Raw genomic sequence first — 18397 nt, forward strand, 5'->3', positions numbered from 1 at the left:
CCCACACAATGACGAATTAACACAGAAATTGCATCCCTATGAACTACTACAGCTTCTATGCCTTCTCTTTCTAAATCGAGAAACGTTTCTATGGCAACGACAGGGTCTTATACAGGGAGGCGAGTATCTGTTTTCGGATGCACTATTCCTTCTTTATTGCATCCAGCGATCCCTAACAATGACGAATTAACACAGACATTGCGTCGCTATGAAATACTATGGGTTCTATGCGTTCTCTTTCTAAATCGAGGAACGTATCTATGGCAACGACAGGATCTTATATTGGGAGGCGAGTATCTCTTTTCTGATGCACTATTTATTTTCTATTGCATCCGTCGATCCCTCACAATGACGAATTAACACAGAAATTACGTCCCTATGAAATACTATAGGTTCTATGCCTTCTCTTTCTAAATCGAGGATCGTTTCTATGGCAACGACACTACCTTATATTGGGAGGCGAGTATCTCTTTCCGGATGCACTATTCCTTCTTTATTGCATCTGTCGATCTCTCACAATGACGAATTAACACAGAAATTGCGTCGCTATGTAATACTATAGGTTCTATGCCTTCTCTATCTAAATAGAGGAACGTTTCTATGGCAACGACAGGATCTTATATTGGGAGGCGAGTATCTCTTTTCGGATGCACTATTCCTTCTTTATTGTATCCGTCGATAACTCACAATGAGGAATTAACACAGAAATTGCGTCGCTATGGAATACCTTATGTTCTATGCCTTCTCTTTCTAAAACGAGGAACGTTTCCATGGGAACGACAGGATCTTCTATTGGGAGGCGAGTATCTGTTTTCGGATGCACTATTCCTTCTTTATTGCATCCGTCGATGCCTCACATTGACGAATTAACACAGAAATTGCGTCGCTATGAAAACCTATAGGTTCTATGTCTTCTCTTTCTAAATAGAGGAACGTTTCTATGGCAAAGACAGGATCTTATATTGGGAGGCGAGTATCTCTTTTATGGTGCAGTATTCTTTTTTTATTGCATCCGTCGATCCCTCACAATGTCGAATTAACACAGAAATTACGTCCCTATGAAATACTATAGGTTCTATGCCTTCTCTTTCTAAATCGAGCAAAGTTTCTATGGCAACGACAGGCCCTTATATTGGGAGGCGCATATCTCTTTTCGGATGCACTATTCCTTCTTTATTGCAACCTTCGATCCCTCACAATGACGAATTAACACAGAAATTGCGTCACTATGAAATACTACAGGTCCAATGCCTTCTCTTTCTAAATTGAGGAAGGTTTCTATGGCAACAACAATATCTTCTATTGGGAGACGAATATCTCTTTTCGGATGCACTATTCCTTCTTTATTGCAACCTTCGATCCCTCACAATGACGAATTAACACAGAAATTGCGTCACTATGAAATACTACAGGTCCTATGCCTTCTCTTTCTAAATCGAGGAACGTTTCTATGGCATCGACAGGATCTTATATTTAGAGGCGAGTATCTCTTTCCGGATGCACCATTCCTTTATAATTGCATCTGCCGATCTCTCACATTGACGAATTAACACAGAAATTGCGTCGCTATGAAATACCATAGGTTCTATGCCTACTCTTTCTAAATCGAGGACTTTTTCTATGGCAGCGACAGGATCTTATGTTGGGAGGCGAGTATCTCTTTTCGGATGCACTACTCCTTCTTTATTGCATCCGTCTGTAACTCACAATGACGAATTAACACAGAAATTGCGTCGCTGTGAAATACCTTAGGTTCTATGCCTTCTCTTACTACATCGAGGAACGTTTCTATGGCAACGACAATATCTTCTATTGGGATACGAATATCTCTTTTCTGATGCTCTGTTCCTTCTTTATTGCATCCTTCGATCCCTTACAATGACAAATTATTACAGAAATTGCGTCGCTATGATATACTATAGGTTCTATGCCTTCTCATTCTAGATCGCGGAACGTTTCTATTGCAACGACAGGATCTTATATTGGGAGGCGAGTATTTCTTTTCGGATGCAGTATTCTTTTTTTATTCCATCCGTCGATATCTCACAATGTCGAATTAACACAGAAATTACGTCCCTATGAAATACTATAGGTTGTATGCCTTCTCTTTCTAGATCGAGGAACGTTTCTATGGCAACGACAATATCTTCTATTGGAATACGAATATCTCCTTTCTGATGCTCTGTTCCTTCTTTATTGCATCCTTCGATCCCTTACAATGACAAATTATTACAGAAATTGCGTCGCTATGATATACTATAGGTTCTATGCCTTCTCATTCTAGATCGCGGAACGTTTCTATTGCAACGACAGGATCTTATATTGGGAGGCGAGTATTTCTTTTCGAATGCAGTATTCTTTTTTTATTCCATCCGTCGATATCTCACAATGTCGAATTAACACAGAAATTACGTCCCTATGAAATACTATAGGTTCTATGCCTTCTCTTTCTAGATCGAGGAAAGTTTCTATGGCAACGACAAGATCTTATATTGCAAGGCGAGTATCTGTATTCGGATGCACTATTCCTTCTTTATTGCATTCTTCGATCCCTCACAATGATGAATTAACACAGAAATTGCTTCGCTATGAAATACTATAGTTTCTATGCCTTCTCTTTCTAAATCGAGGAACGTTTCTATGGTAACGTCAGGTTCTTATATTGGGAGGCGAGAATCTCTTTTCGGATGTACTATTCCTTCTTTATTGCATCCGTCGATTCCTCCAAATGACGAATTAACACAGAAATTGCGTCGCTATGAATTACTTTAGGTTCTATGCCTTCTCCTTCGAAATCGAGGAACGTTTCTATGGCAACGACAGGATCTTATATTGGGAGGCGAGTATCTCTTTTCGGATGCACTATTCCTATTTATTGCATCCGACGATCCCTCACAATCACGAATTAAAACAGAAATGGCGTCGCTATTAAATTCTACAGGTTCTATGCCTTCTCTTTCTAAATCGAGGAACGTTTCTATGGCAACGACAGGATCTTATATTGGCAGGCGCGTATCTCTTTTCGGATGCACTATTCCTTCTTTATTGCATCCGTCGATCCCTCACATTGACGAATTTACACAGAAATTGCGTCGCTATGAAATACCTTAGGTTCTATGCCTTCTCTTTCTAAATCGAGGAACGTTCCTATGGCAATGACAGGATCTTATATTGGGAGGCGAGTATCTCGTTTCAAATGCACTTTTCCTTTTTTATTGCATCCGTCGATACCTCACAATGACGAATTAACACAGAAATTGCGTCGCTATGAAATACTACAGGTTCTATGCCTTCTCTATCTAAATCGAGGAACGTTTCTATGGCAACGACAGGATCTTATTTTGGGAGCCGAGTATCTCTTTTCGGATGCACTATTCCTTCTTTATTTCATCTGTCGATCCTTCACAATGACGAATTAACACAGAAATTGCGTCGTTATGAAATACTATAGTTTCTATGCCTTCTCTTACTAAATCGAGGAACGTTTCTATGGCAACGACAATATCATCTATTGGGAGACGAATATCTCTTTTCGGATGCTCTGTTCCTTCTTTATTGCATCCGTCGATCCTTTACAATGAAAAATTAACACAGAAATTGCGTTGCTATGAAATACTATAGGTTCTATGCCTTCTCTTACTACATCGAGGAACGTTTCTATTGCAACGACCGGATCTTATATTGGGAGGCGAGTATCTCTCTTCTGATGCACTATTCCTTCCTTATTGCATCCGTCAATCCCTCACAATGACGAATTAACACAGAAATTGCGTCGCTATGAAATACTATAGGTTCTATGCTTTTTCTTTCTAAGTCGAGGAACGTTTCCATGGCAACAACAGGATCTCATATTGGGAGGCGAGTATCTCTTTTAGGATGCACTATTCCTTCTTTATTGAATCCGTCGATAACTCACAATGACTAATTAACACAGAAATTGCGTCGCTATGAAATACCTTATGTTCTATACCTTCTGTTTTTAAATCGAGTAATGTTTCTATGTCAACGACAGTATCTTATATTGGGAGGCGAGTTTCTCTTTTCGGATGCCCTATTCCTTCATTATTGCATCCGTCGATCCCTCACAATGAGGAATCAACACAGAAATTGCGTCGCTATGAAATACTATAGGTTTTATGCCTTCTCTTTCTAAATCGAGGAGCGTTTCTGTGGCAACGACAGGATCTTCTATTGGGAGGAGAGTATCTCTTTTCCAATGCAATATTCCTTCTTTACTGCATCCGTCGATCCTTCACAATGACGAATTAACACAGAAATTGCGTCGCTATGAAATAGTTTAGGTTCTATGCCTTCTCCTTCGAAATCGAGGAACGTTTCTATGGCAACGACAGGATCTTATATTGGGAGGCGAGTATCTCTTTTCGGATGCACTATTCCTACTTTATTGCATCCGTCGATCCCTCTAAATGTCGGATAAACACAGAAATTGCGTCGTTATGAAATACTATAGCTTCTATGCCTTGTCTTTCTAAATCGAGGAACGTTTCTATGGCAACGACAGGATCTTATATTGAAAGGCGAGTATCTCTTTTCTGATGCACTATTTTTTTTTATTGCAGCCGTCGATCCCTCACAATGACGAATTAATACAGAAATAGCATCGCTATGAAATACTATAGGTTCTATGCCTTCTTTTTCTAAATCGAGGAGCGTTTCTGTGGCAATGACAGAATCTTCTATTGGGAGGCAAGTATCTCTTTTCCAATGCACTATTCCTTCTTTATTGCATAAGTCGATCCCTCTAAATGACGAATTAACACAGAAATTGTGTCGCTATGAAATAGTTTAGGTTCTATGCCTTCTCCTTCGAAATCGAGGAACGTTTCTATGGCAACGACAGGATCTTATATTGGGAGGCGAGTATCTCTTTTCGGATGCACTATTATTTCTTTATTGCATCCGTCGATCCCTCACAATGACGAATTAACACAGAAATTGCGTCCCTATGAAATTCTATAGGTTCTACGCCTTCTCTTTCTAAATCGAGGAACGGTTCTATGGCAAGGACAGAATCTTATATTCGGAGGCGACTATCTCTTTTCGGATGCACTATTCCTTCTTTATTGCATCCGTCTATAACTCACAATGACGAATTAACACAGAAATTGCGTCGCTATGAAATACCTTAGGTTCTATGCCTTCTCTTTCTAAATCGAGGAACGTTTCTATGGCAACAACAGGATCTTATATTGGGAGGCTGCTATCTCTTTTCGGATGCACTATTCCTTCTTTATTGCATCTGTCGATCCCTCACAATGAGGTAGTAACACAGAAATTGCGTCACTATGAAATAATATAGGTTCTATGCCTTCTCTTTGTAATTCGAGGAACGTTTCTATGGCAACGACAGTATCTTATATTGGGAAGCGAGTATCTCTTTTCGGGTGCACTATTCCTTCCTTATTGCATACGTCGACCCCTCACAATGACGATATAACACAGAAATTGCGTCGCTATGAAATCTTTAGGTTGTATGCCTACTCTTTCTAAATTGAGGAACGTTTCTATGGCAACGACAGGATCTAAAATTGGGAGGCGAGTATCTGTTTTCGGATGCACTATTCCTTCTTTAATGCATCCGTCGACCCCTCACAATGACGAATTAACACAGAAATTGCGTCGCTATGAAATACTACAGGTTCTATGCCTTCTCTTTCTAAATCGAGGAACGTTTCTATGGCAACGACAGGATCTAAGATTGGGAGGCGAGTATCTGTTTTCGGATGCACTATTCCTTCTTTATTGCCTCTGTCGATCCCTCACAATGACGAATTAACACAGAATTTGCGTCGTTATTAAATACTATAGGTTCTATTCCTTCTCTTACTAAATCAAGGAACGTTTCTATGGCAATGACAATATCTTCTATTGGGAGACGAATATCTCTTTTCGGATGCTCTGTTCCTTCTTTATTGCATCCGTCGATCCCTTACAATAACAAATTAACACAGAAATTGCGTTGCTATGGAATACTATAGGTTCTACGCCTTCTCATTCAAAATCGAGGAACGTTTCTATTGCAACAACAGGATCTTATGTTGGGAGGCGAATATCTCTCTTCTGATGCACTATTCCTTCTTTATTGCATCCGTCGATCCCTCACAATGATGATTCAACACAGAAATTACGTCGCTATGAAATACTATATGTTCTATGCCTTCTCTTTCTAAGTCGAGGATTCTTTCCATGGCAACGACAGGATCTTATATTGGGGGGCGAGTATCTCTATTAGGATGCACTATTCCTTTTTTATTGAGTCCGTCTATAACTCACAATGACGAGTTAACACAGAAATTGCGTCGCTATGAAATACCGTAGGTTCTATGCCTTCTCCTTCTAAATCGAGGAACGTTTCTATGGCAACGTCAGGATCTTATATTGGGAGGCGGGTATCTCTTTTCGGATGCACTATTCCTTTTTTATTGCATCCGTCGATAACTCACAATGCCGAATTAACACAGAAATTACGTCAGTATGATTTACTATAGGTTCTAGGCCTTCTCTTACTAAATCGAGGAACGTTTCTATGGCAACGACAGGATCTTATATTGGGAGGCGAGTATCACTTTTCGGATGCACAATTCCTTCTTTAGTGCATCCGTCGACCCGTCATAAAGACGAATTAACACAGAAATTGCGTCCCTATGAAATAATACAGGTTCTATGCCTTCCCTTTCTAAATCGAGGAACGTGTCTATGGCAACGACAGGATCTTATATTGGGAGGCGACTGTCTCCCTACCGATGCACTATTCCTTCTTTATTGCATCTGTCGATCCCTCACAATGACGAATTAACACAGAAATTGCGTCGCTATGAAATACTATAGGTACTATGCCTTCTCTTTCTAAATCGAGGAACGTGTCTATGGCAACGACAGGATCTTATATTGGGACGCGAGTAACTCTTTTCGGATGCACTATTCCGTCTTTACTGCATCCGTCGATCCCTCACAATGACGAATTAACACAGAAATTGCGTCGCTATGAAATACTATAGGTTCTATGCCTTCTCTTTCTAAATCGAGGTACGTCTCTATGGCAACGACAGTATCTTTTATTGGGAGGCGAGTATCTCTTTTCGGATGCCCTATTCCTTCTTTATTGCATCAGTCGATTCCTCACAATGACGAATTAACACAGAAATTGCGTTGCTATGAAATACCTTATGTTCTATCCGTTCTCTTTCTAAATCGAGGAACGTTTCTATAGCAACCACAGGATATTATTTTTGGAGTCGAGTATCTCTTTTCGGATGCACTATTCCTTCATTACTGCATCCGTCGATCCCTCACAATGACGAATTAACACAGAAATTGCATCGCTATGAAATACTATAGCTTCTATGCCTTCTCTTTCTAATTCGAGGAACGTTTCTATGGCAACATCAGGTTCTTATATTTGGAGGCGAGTACATCTTTTCGGACGCACTATTCCTTCTTTATTGCATCCGTCGATCCCTCACAATGAGGAATTAACACATAAATTGCGTCGCTATGAAATACTATAGGTTCTGTGCCTTCTCTTTCTAAATAGAACAACGTTTCTATGTCAACGACAGGATCTTATATTGGGAGGCGAGTATCTCATTTCTTATGCACTATTCTTTTTTTATTGCATCCGTCGATCCATCACAATGACGAATTAACACAGAAATTACGTCCCTATGAAATACTATAGGATCTATGCCTTCTCTTTGTAAGTCGAGGAAAGTTTCTAAGGCAACGAAATGATCTTCTATTGGGAGGCAAGTATCTCTTTTCCGATGCATCATTCCTTCTTTATTGCATTCGTCGATCCCTCACAATGACGATTTAACACAGAAATTGCATCGCTATGAAATACTATAGTTTCTATGCCTTCTCTTCTAAATCGATGAACGTTTCTATGGCAACGTCACGTTCATATGTTGGGAGGCGAGTATCTCTTTTCGGATGCACTATTCCTTCTTTATTGCTTACGTCGGTCCCTCTAAATGACGAATTAACACAGAAATTGCGTCGCTATGAAATCCTATAGGTTCTATGTCTTCTCTTTCTAAATCGAGGAACGTCTCTATGGCAACGACAGGATTTTATATTGGGAGGCGAGTATCTCTTTTCGGATGCACTATTCCTTCTTTAATGCATCCGTCGATAACTCTCAAAGACGAATTAACACAGAAATTGCGTCCCTATGAAATACTTTAGGTTCTATGCCTTCTCCATCGAAATCGAGGAACGTCTCTATGGCAACGACAGGATCTTATATTGGGATTCGAGTATCTCTTTCCTGATGCACAATTCCTTCTTTATTGCATCCGTCGATCCCACACAATGACGAATTAACACAGAAATTGCATCCCTATGAACTACTACAGCTTCTATGCCTTCTCTTTCTAAATCGAGAAACGTTTCTATGGCAACGACAGGGTCTTATACAGGGAGGCGAGTATCTGTTTTCGGATGCACTATTCCTTCTTTATTGCATCCAGCGATCCCTAACAATGACGAATTAACACAGACATTGCGTCGCTATGAAATACTATGGGTTCTATGCGTTCTCTTTCTAAATCGAGGAACGTATCTATGGCAACGACAGGATCTTATATTTGGAGGCGAGTATCTCTTTTCTGATGCACTATTTATTTTCTATTGCATCCGTCGATCCCTCACAATGACGAATTAACACAGAAATTACGTCCCTATGAAATACTATAGGTTCTATGCCTTCTCTTTCTAAATCGAGGATCGTTTCTATGGCAACGACACTACCTTATATTGGGAGGCGAGTATCTCTTTCCGGATGCACTATTCCTTCTTTATTGCATCTGTCGATCTCTCACAATGACGAATTAACACAGAAATTGCGTCGCTATGTAATACTATAGGTTCTATGCCTTCTCTATCTAAATAGAGGAACGTTTCTATGGCAACGACAGGATCTTATATTGGGAGGCGAGTATCTCTTTTCGGATGCACTATTCCTTCTTTATTGTATCCGTCGATAACTCACAATGAGGAATTAACACAGAAATTGCGTCGCTATGGAATACCTTATGTTCTATGCCTTCTCTTTCTAAAACGAGGAACGTTTCCATGGGAACGACAGGATCTTGTATTGGGAGGCGAGTATCTGTTTTCGGATGCTCTGTTCCTTCTTTATTGCATCCGTCGATCCCTTACAATAACAAATTAACACAGAAATTGCGTTGCTATGGAATACTATAGGTTCTACGCCTTCTCATTCAAAATCGAGGAACGTTTCTATTGCAACAACAGGATCTTATGTTGGGAGGCGAATATCTCTCTTCTGATGCACTATTCCTTCTTTATTGCATCCGTCGATTCCTCTAAATGACGAATTAACACAGATATTGCGTCGCTATGAATTACTTTAGGTTCTATGCCTTCTCCTTCGAAATCGAGGAACGTTTCTATGGCAACGACAGGATCTTATATTGGGAGGCGAGTATCTCTTTTCGGATGCACTATTCCTTCTTTATTGCATCCGTCGATCCCTCACATTGACGAATTTATACAGAAATTGCGTCGCTATGAAATACCTTAGGTTCTATGCCTTCTCTTTCTAAATCGAGGAACGTTCCTATGGCAATGACAGGATCTTATATTGGGAGGCGAGTATCTCGTTTCAAATGCACTTTTCCTTTTTTATTGCATCCGTCGATACCTCACAATGACGAATTAACACAGAAATTGCGTCGCTATGAAATACTACAGGTTCTATGCCTTTTCTTTCTAAATCGAGGAACGTTCCTATGGCAATGACAGGATCTTATATTGGGAGGCGAGTATCTCGTTTCAAATGCACTTTTCCTTTTTTATTGCATCCGACGATCCCTCACAATCACGAATTAAAACAGAAATGGTGTCGCTATTAAATTCTACAGGTTCTATGCCTTCTCTTTCTAAATCGAGGAACGTTTCTATGGCAACGACAGGTTCTTATAATGGCAGGCGCGTATCTCTTTTCGGATGCACTATTCCTTCTTTATTGCATCCGTCGATCCCTCACATTGACGAATTTACACAGAAATTGCGTCGCTATGAAATACCTTAGGTTCTATGCCTTCTCTTTCTAAATCGAGGAACGTTCCTATGGCAATGACAGGATCTTATATTGGGAGGCGAGTATCTCGTTTCAAATGCACTTTTCCTTTTTTATTGCATCCGTCGATACCTCACAATGACGAATTAACACAGAAATTGCGTCGCTATGAAATACTACAGGTTCTATGCCTTCTCTATCTAAATCGAGGAACGTATCTATGGCAACGACAGGATCTTATTTTGGGAGCCGAGTATCTCTTTTCGGATGCACTATTCCTTCTTTATTTCATCTGTCGATCCCTCACAATGACGAATTAACACAGAAATAGCGTCGTTATGAAATACTATAGTTTCTATGCCTTCTCTTACTAAATCGAGGAACGTTTCTATGGCAACGACAATATCATCTATTGGGAGACGAATATCTCTTTTCGGATGCTCTGTTCCTTCTTTATTGCATCCGTCGATCCTTTACAATGAAAAATTAACACAGAAATTGCGTTGCTATGAAATACTATAGGTTCTAAACCTTCTCTTTCTACATCGAGGAACGTTTCTATTGCAACGACCGGATCTTATATTGGGAGGCGAGTATCTCTCTTCTGATGCACTATTCCTTCCATATTGCATCCGTCAATCCCTCACAATGACGAATTAACACAGAAATTGCGTCGCTATGAAATACTATAGGTTCTATGCTTTTTCTCTCTAAGTCGAGGAACGTTTCCATGGCAACAACAGGATCTCATATTGGGAGGCGAGTATCTCTTTTAGGATGCACTATTCCTTCTTTATTGAATCCGTCGATAACTCACAATGACTAATTAACACAGAAATTGCGTCGCTATGAAATACCTTATGTTCTATACCTTCTGTTTTTAAATCGAGGAATGTTTCTATGTCAACGACAGTATCTTATATTGGGAGGCGAGTTTCTCTTTTCGGATGCCCTATTCCTTCTTTATTGCATCCGTCGATCCCTCACAATGAGGAATCAACACAGAAATTGCGTCGCTATGAAATACTATAGGTTTTATGCCTTCTCTTTCTAAATCGAGGAGCGTTTCTGTGGCAACGACAGGATCTTCTATTGGGAGGAGAGTATCTCTTTTCCAATGCAATATTCCTTCTTTACTGCATCCGTCGATCCTTCACAATGACGAATTAACACAGAAATTGCGTCGCTATGAAATAGTTTAGGTTCTATGCCTTCTCCTTCGAAATCGAGGAACGTTTCTATGGCAACGACAGGATCTTATATTGGGAGGCGAGTATCTCTTTTCGGATGCACTATTCCTACTTTATTGCATCCGTCGATCCCTCTAAATGTCGGATAAACACAGAAATTGCGTCGTTATGAAATACTATAGCTTCTATGCCTTGTCTTTCTAAATCGAGGAACGTTTCTATGGCAACGACAGGATCTTATATTGAAAGGCGAGTATCTCTTTTCTGATGCACTATTTTTTTTTTATTGCAGCCGTCGATCCCTCACAATGACGAATTAATACAGAAATAGCATCGCTATGAAATACTATAGGTTCTATGCCTTCTTTTTCTAAATCGAGGAGCGTTTCTGTGGCAATGACAGAATCTTCTATTGGGAGGCAAGTATCTCTTTTCCAATGCACTATTCCTTCTTTATTGCATAAGTCGATCCCTCTAAATGACGATATAACACAGAAATTGTGTCGCTATGAAATAGTTTAGGTTCTATGCCTTCTCCTTCGAAATCGAGGAACGTTTCTATGGCAACGACAGGATCTTATATTGGGAGGCGAGTATCTCTTTTCGGATGCACTATTATTTCTTTATTGCATCCGTCGATCCCTCACAATGACGAATTAACACAGAAATTGCGTCCCTATGAAATTCTATAGGTTCTACGCCTTCTCTTTCTAAATCGAGGAACGGTTCTATGGCAAGGACACAATCTTATATTCGGAGGCGACTATCTCTTTTCGGATGCACTATTCCTTCTTTATTGCTTCCGTCTATAACTCACAATGACGAATTAACACAGAAATTGCGTCGCTATGAAATACCTTAGGTTCTATGCCTTCTCTTTCTAAATCGAGGAACGTTTCTATGGCAACAACAGGATCTTATATTGGGAGGCTGCTATCTCTTTTCGGATGCACTATTCCTTCTTTATTGCATCTGTCGATCCCTCACAATGAGGTAGTAACACAGAAATTGCGTCACTATGAAATAATATAGGTTCTATGCCTTCTCTTTGTAATTCGAGGAACGTTTCTATGGCAACGACAGTATCTTATATTGGGAAGCGAGTATCTCTTTTCGGGTGCACTATTCCTTCCTTATTGCATACGTCGATCCCTCACAATGACGATATAACACAGAAATTGCGTCGCTATGAAATCTTTAGGTTGTATGCCTACTCTTTCTAAATTGAGGAACGTTTCTATGGCAACGACAGGATCTAATATTGGGAGGCGAGTATCTGTTTTCGGATGCACTATTCCTTCTTTAATGCATCCGTCGACCCCTCACAATGACGAATTAACACAGAAATTGCGTCGCTATGAAATACTACAGGTTCTATGCCTTCTCTTTCTAAATCGAGGAACGTTTCTATGGCAACGACAGGATCTAAGATTGGGAGGCGAGTATCTGTTTTCGGATGCACTATTCCTTCTTTATTGCCTCTGTCGATCCCTCACAATGACGAATTAACACAGAATTTGCGTCGTTATGAAATACTATAGGTTCTATTCCTTCTCTTACTAAATCAAGGAACGTTTCTATGGCAATGACAATATCTTCTATTGGGAGACGAATATCTCTTTTCGGATGCTCTGTTCCTTCTTTATTGCATCCGTCGATCCCTTACAATAACAAATTAACACAGAAATTGCGTTGCTATGGAATACTATAGGTTCTACGCCTTCTCATTCAAAATCGAGGAACGTTTCTATTGCAACAACAGGATCTTATGTTGGGAGGCGAATATCTCTCTTCTGATGCACTATTCCTTCTTTATTGCATCCGTCGATCCCTCACAATGACGAATCAACACAGAAATTACGTCGCTATGAAATACTATATGTTCTATGCCTTCTCTTTCTAAGTCGAGGATTGTTTCCATGGCAACGACAGGATCTTATATTGGGGGGCGAGTATCTCTATTAGGATGCACTATTCCTTTTTTATTGAGTCCGTCTATAACTCACAATGACGAGTTAACACAGAAATTGCGTCGCTATGAAATACCGTAGGTTCTATGCCTTCTCCTTCTAAATCGAGGAACGTTTCTATGGCAAAGTCAGGATCTTATATTGGGAGGCGGGTATCTCTTTTCGGATGCACTATTCCTTTTTTATTGCATCCGTCGATAACTCACAATGCCGAATTAACACAGAAATTACGTCAGTATGATTTACTATAGGTTCTAGGCCTTCTCTTACTAAATCGAGGAACGTTTCTATGGCAACGACAGGATCTTATATTGGGAGGCGAGTATCACTTTTCGGATGCACAATTCCTTCTTTAGTGCATCCGTCGACCCGTCATAAAGACGAATTAACACAGAAATTGCGTCCCTATGAAATAATACAGGTTCTATGCCTTCCCTTTCTAAATCGAGGAACGTGTCTATGGCAACGACAGGATCTTATATTGGGAGGCGACTGTCTCCCTACCGATGCACTATTCCTTCTTTATTGCATCTGTCGATCCCTCACAATGACGAATTAACACAGAAATTGCGTCGCTATGAAATACTATAGGTACTATGCCTTCTCTTTCTAAATCGAGGAACGTGTCTATGGCAACGACAGGATCTTAATTGGGACGCGAGTAACTCTTTTCGGATGCACTATTCCGTCTTTACTGCATCCGTCGATCGCTCACAATGACGAATTAACACAGAAATTGCGTCGCTATGAAATACTATAGGTTCTATGCCTTCTCTTTCTAAATCGAGGTACGTCTCTATGGCAACGACAGTATCTTTTATTGGGAGGCGAGTATCTCTTTTCGGATGCCCTATTCCTTCTTTATTGCATCAGTCGATTCCTCACAATGACGAATTAACACAGAAATTGCGTTGCTATGAAATACCTTATGTTCTATCCGTTCTCTTTCTAAATCGAGGAACGTTTCTATAGCAACCACAGGATATTATTTTTGGAGTCGAGTATCTCTTTTCGGATGTACTATTCCTTCTTTACTGCATCCGTCGATCCCTCACAATGACGAATTAACACAGAAATTGCATCGCTATGAAATACTATAGCTTCTATGCCTTCTCTTTCTAATTCGAGGAACGTTTCTATGGCAACATCAGGTTCTTATATTTGGAGGCGAGTACATCTTTTCGGACGCACTATTCCTTCTTTATTGCATCCGTCGATCCCTCACAATGAGGAATTAACACATAAATTGCGTCGCTATGAAATACTATAGGTTCTGTGCCTTCTCTTTCTAAATAGAACAACGTTTCTATGTCAACGACAGGATCTTATATTGGGAGGCGAGTATCTCATTTCTTATGCACTATTCTTTTTTTATTGCATCCGTCGATCCATCACAATGACGAATTAACACAGAAATTACGTCCCTATGAAATACTATAGGATCTATGCCTTCTCTTTGTAAGTCGAGGAAAGTTTCTATGGCAACGAAATGATCTTCTATTGGGAGGCAAGTATCTCTTTTCGGATGCATCATTCCTTCTTTATTGCATTCGTCGATCCCTCACAATGACGATTTAACACAGAAATTGCATCGCTATGAAATACTATAGTTTCTATGGCTTCTCTCCTAAATCGATGAACGTTTCTATGGCAACGTCAGGTTCATATGTTGGGAGGCGAGTATCTCTTTTCGGATGCACTATTCCTTCTTTATTGCTTACGTCGGTCCCTCTAAATGACGAATTAACACAGAAATTGCGTCGCTATGAAATCCTATAGGTTCTATGTCTTCTCTTTCTAAATCGAGGAACGTCTCTATGGCAACGACAGGATTTTATATTGGGAGGCGAGTATCTCTTTTCGGATGCACTATTCCTTCTTTAATGCATCCGTCGATAACTCTCAATGACGAATTAACACAGAAATTGCGTCCCTATGAAATACTTTAGGTTCTATGCCTTCTCCATCGAAATCGAGGAACGTCTCTATGGCAACGACAGGATCTTATATTGGGATTCGAGTATCTCTTTCCTGATGCACAATTCCTTCTTTATTGCATCCGTCGATCCCACACAATGACGAATTAACACAGAAATTGCATCCCTATGAACTACTACAGCTTCTATGCCTTCTCTTTCTAAATCGAGAAACGTTTCTATGGCAACGACAGGGTCTTATACAGGGAGGCGAGTATCTGTTTTCGGATGCACTATTCCTTCTTTATTGCATCCAGCGATCCCTAACAATGACGAATTAACACAGACATTGCGTCGCTATGAAATACTATGGGTTCTATGCGTTCTCTTTCTAAATCGAGGAACGTATCTATGGCAACGACAGGATCTTATATTGGGAGGCGAGTATCTCTTTTCTGATGCACTATTTATTTTCTATTGCATCCGTCTATCAATCACAATGACGAATTAACACAGAAATTACGTCCCTATGAAATACTATAGGTTCTATGCCTTCTCTTTCTAAATCGAGGATCGTTTCTATGGCAACGACACTACCTTATATTGGGAGGCGAGTATCTCTTTCCGGATGCACTATTCCTTCTTTATTGCATCTGTCGATCTCTCACAATGACGAATTAACACAGAAATTACGTCCCTATGAAATACTATAAGTTCTATGCCTTCTCTTTCTAAATCGAGCAAAGTTTCTATGGCAACGACAGGATCTTATATTGGGAGCCGAGTATCGCTTTCGGATGCACTATTCCTTCTTTATTGCATCCGTCGATGCCTCACATTGACGAATTAACACAGAAATTGCGTCGCTATGAAAACCTATAGGTTCTATGTCTTCTCTTTCTAAATAGAGGAACGTTTCTATGGCAAAGACAGGATCTTATATTGGGAGGCGAGTATCTCTTTTATGGTGCAGTATTCTTTTTTTATTGCATCCGTCGATCCCTCACAATGTCGAATTAACACAGAAATTACGTCCCTATGAAATACTATAAGTTCTATGCCTTCTCTTTCTAAATCGAGCAAAGTTTCTATGGCAACGACAGGATCTTATATTGGGAGCCGAGTATCGCTTTTCGGATGCACTATTCCTTCTTCATTGCATCAGACAATCCCTCACAATGACGTATTAACACAGAAATTGCGTCGCTATGATATACTATAGGTTCTATGCCCTCTCTTTCTAAATGGAGGAACTTTTCTATTGCAATGACAGCATCTTATATTGGGAAGCCAGTATCTCTTTTCGGATGCATTATTCCTTCTTTATTGCATCCGTCGATCCCTCACAATGACCAATTAACACAGAAATTGCATCGCTATGAAATACTATAGGTTATGTGCCTTCTCTTTCTAAATCGAGTAACGTTTCTATGGCATCGACAGGATCTTATATTTGGAGGCGAGTATCTCTTTTCGGATGCACTATTCCTTCTTTAATGCATCCATCGATAACTCTCAATGACGAATTAACACAGAAATTGCGTCCCTATGAAATACTTTAGGTTCTATGCCTTCTCCATCGAAATGGAGGAACGTTTATATGGCAACGACAGGATCTTATATTGGGAGGCGAGTATCTCTTTCCTGATGCATAATTCCTTCTTTATTGCATCCGTCGATAGCTCACAATGCCGAATTAACACAGAAATTGCGTCCCTATAAACTATTACATCTTCTATGCCTTCTCTTTCTAAATCGAGGAACGTGTCTATGGCAACGACAGGATCTTATATTGGGAGGCGAGTATCTGTTTTCGGATGCACTATTCCTTCTTTATTGCATCCGGCGATCCCTAACAATTACGAATTAACACAGACATTGCGTCTCTATGAAATACAATAGGTTCAATGCGTTCTCTTTCTAAATCTAGAAACGTTTCTGTGGCAACGACAGGATCTTATTTTGGGAGGCGTGTATCTCTTTTCTGATGCACTATTCTTTTTCTATTGCATCCGTCGATCCCTCACAATGACGAAATAACACAGAAATTACGTCCCTATGAAATACTATAAGTTCTATGCCTTCTCTTTCTAAATCGAGGAACGTTTCTATGGCAACGACACGATCTTATATTGGGAGGCGAGTATCTCTTTCCGGATGCACCATTCCTTTATAATTGCATCTGCCGATCTCTCACATTGACGAATTAACACAGAAATTGCGTCGCTATGAAATACCATAGGTTCTATGCCTACTCTTTCTAAATCGAGGACTTTTTCTATGGCAGCGACAGGATCTTATGTTGGGAGGCGAGTATCTCTTTTCGGATGCACTACTCCTTCTTTATTGCATCCGTCTATAACTCACAATGACGAATTAACACAGAAATTGCGTCGCTGTGAAATACCTTAGGTTCTATGCCTTCTCTTACTACATCGAGGAACGTTTCTATGGCAACGACAATATCTTCTATTGGGATACGAATATCTCTTTTCTGATGCTCTGTTCCTTCTTTATTGCATCCTTCGATCCCTTACAATGACAAATTATTACAGAAATTGCGTCGCTATGATATACTATAGGTTCTATGCCTTCTCATTCTAGATCGCGGAACGTTTCTATTGCAACGACAGGATCTTATATTGGGAGGCGAGTATTTCTTTTCGGATGCAGTATTCTTTATTTATTCCATCCGTCGATATCTCACAATGTCGAATTAACACAGAAATTACGTCCCTATGAAATACTATAGGTTCTATGCCTTCTCTTTCTAGATCGAGGAACGTTTCTATGGCAACGACAATATCTTCTATTGGAATACGAATATCTCTTTTCTGATGCTCTGTTCCTTCTTTATTGCATCCTTCGATCCCTTACAATGACAAATTATTACAGAAATTGCGTCGCTATGATATACTATAGGTTCTATGCCTTCTTTTTCTAAATCGAGGAGCGTTTCTGTGGCAATGACAGAATCTTCTATTGGGAGGCAAGTATCTCTTTTCCAATGCACTATTCCTTCTTTATTGCATAAGTCGATCCCTCTAAATGACGATATAACACAGAAATTGTGTCGCTATGAAATAGTTTAGGTTCTATGCCTTCTCCTTCGAAATCGAGGAACGTTTCTATGGCAACGACAGGATCTTATATTGGGAGGCGAGTATCTCTTTTCGGATGCACTATTATTTCTTTATTGCATCCGTCGATCCCTCACAATGACGAATTAACACAGAAATTGCGTCCCTATGAAAT

This window comes from Schistocerca cancellata, chromosome 5 (genome assembly GCF_023864275.1).
Source record: "Schistocerca cancellata isolate TAMUIC-IGC-003103 chromosome 5, iqSchCanc2.1, whole genome shotgun sequence".
Lineage (NCBI taxonomy): Eukaryota > Metazoa > Arthropoda > Insecta > Orthoptera > Acrididae > Schistocerca > Schistocerca cancellata.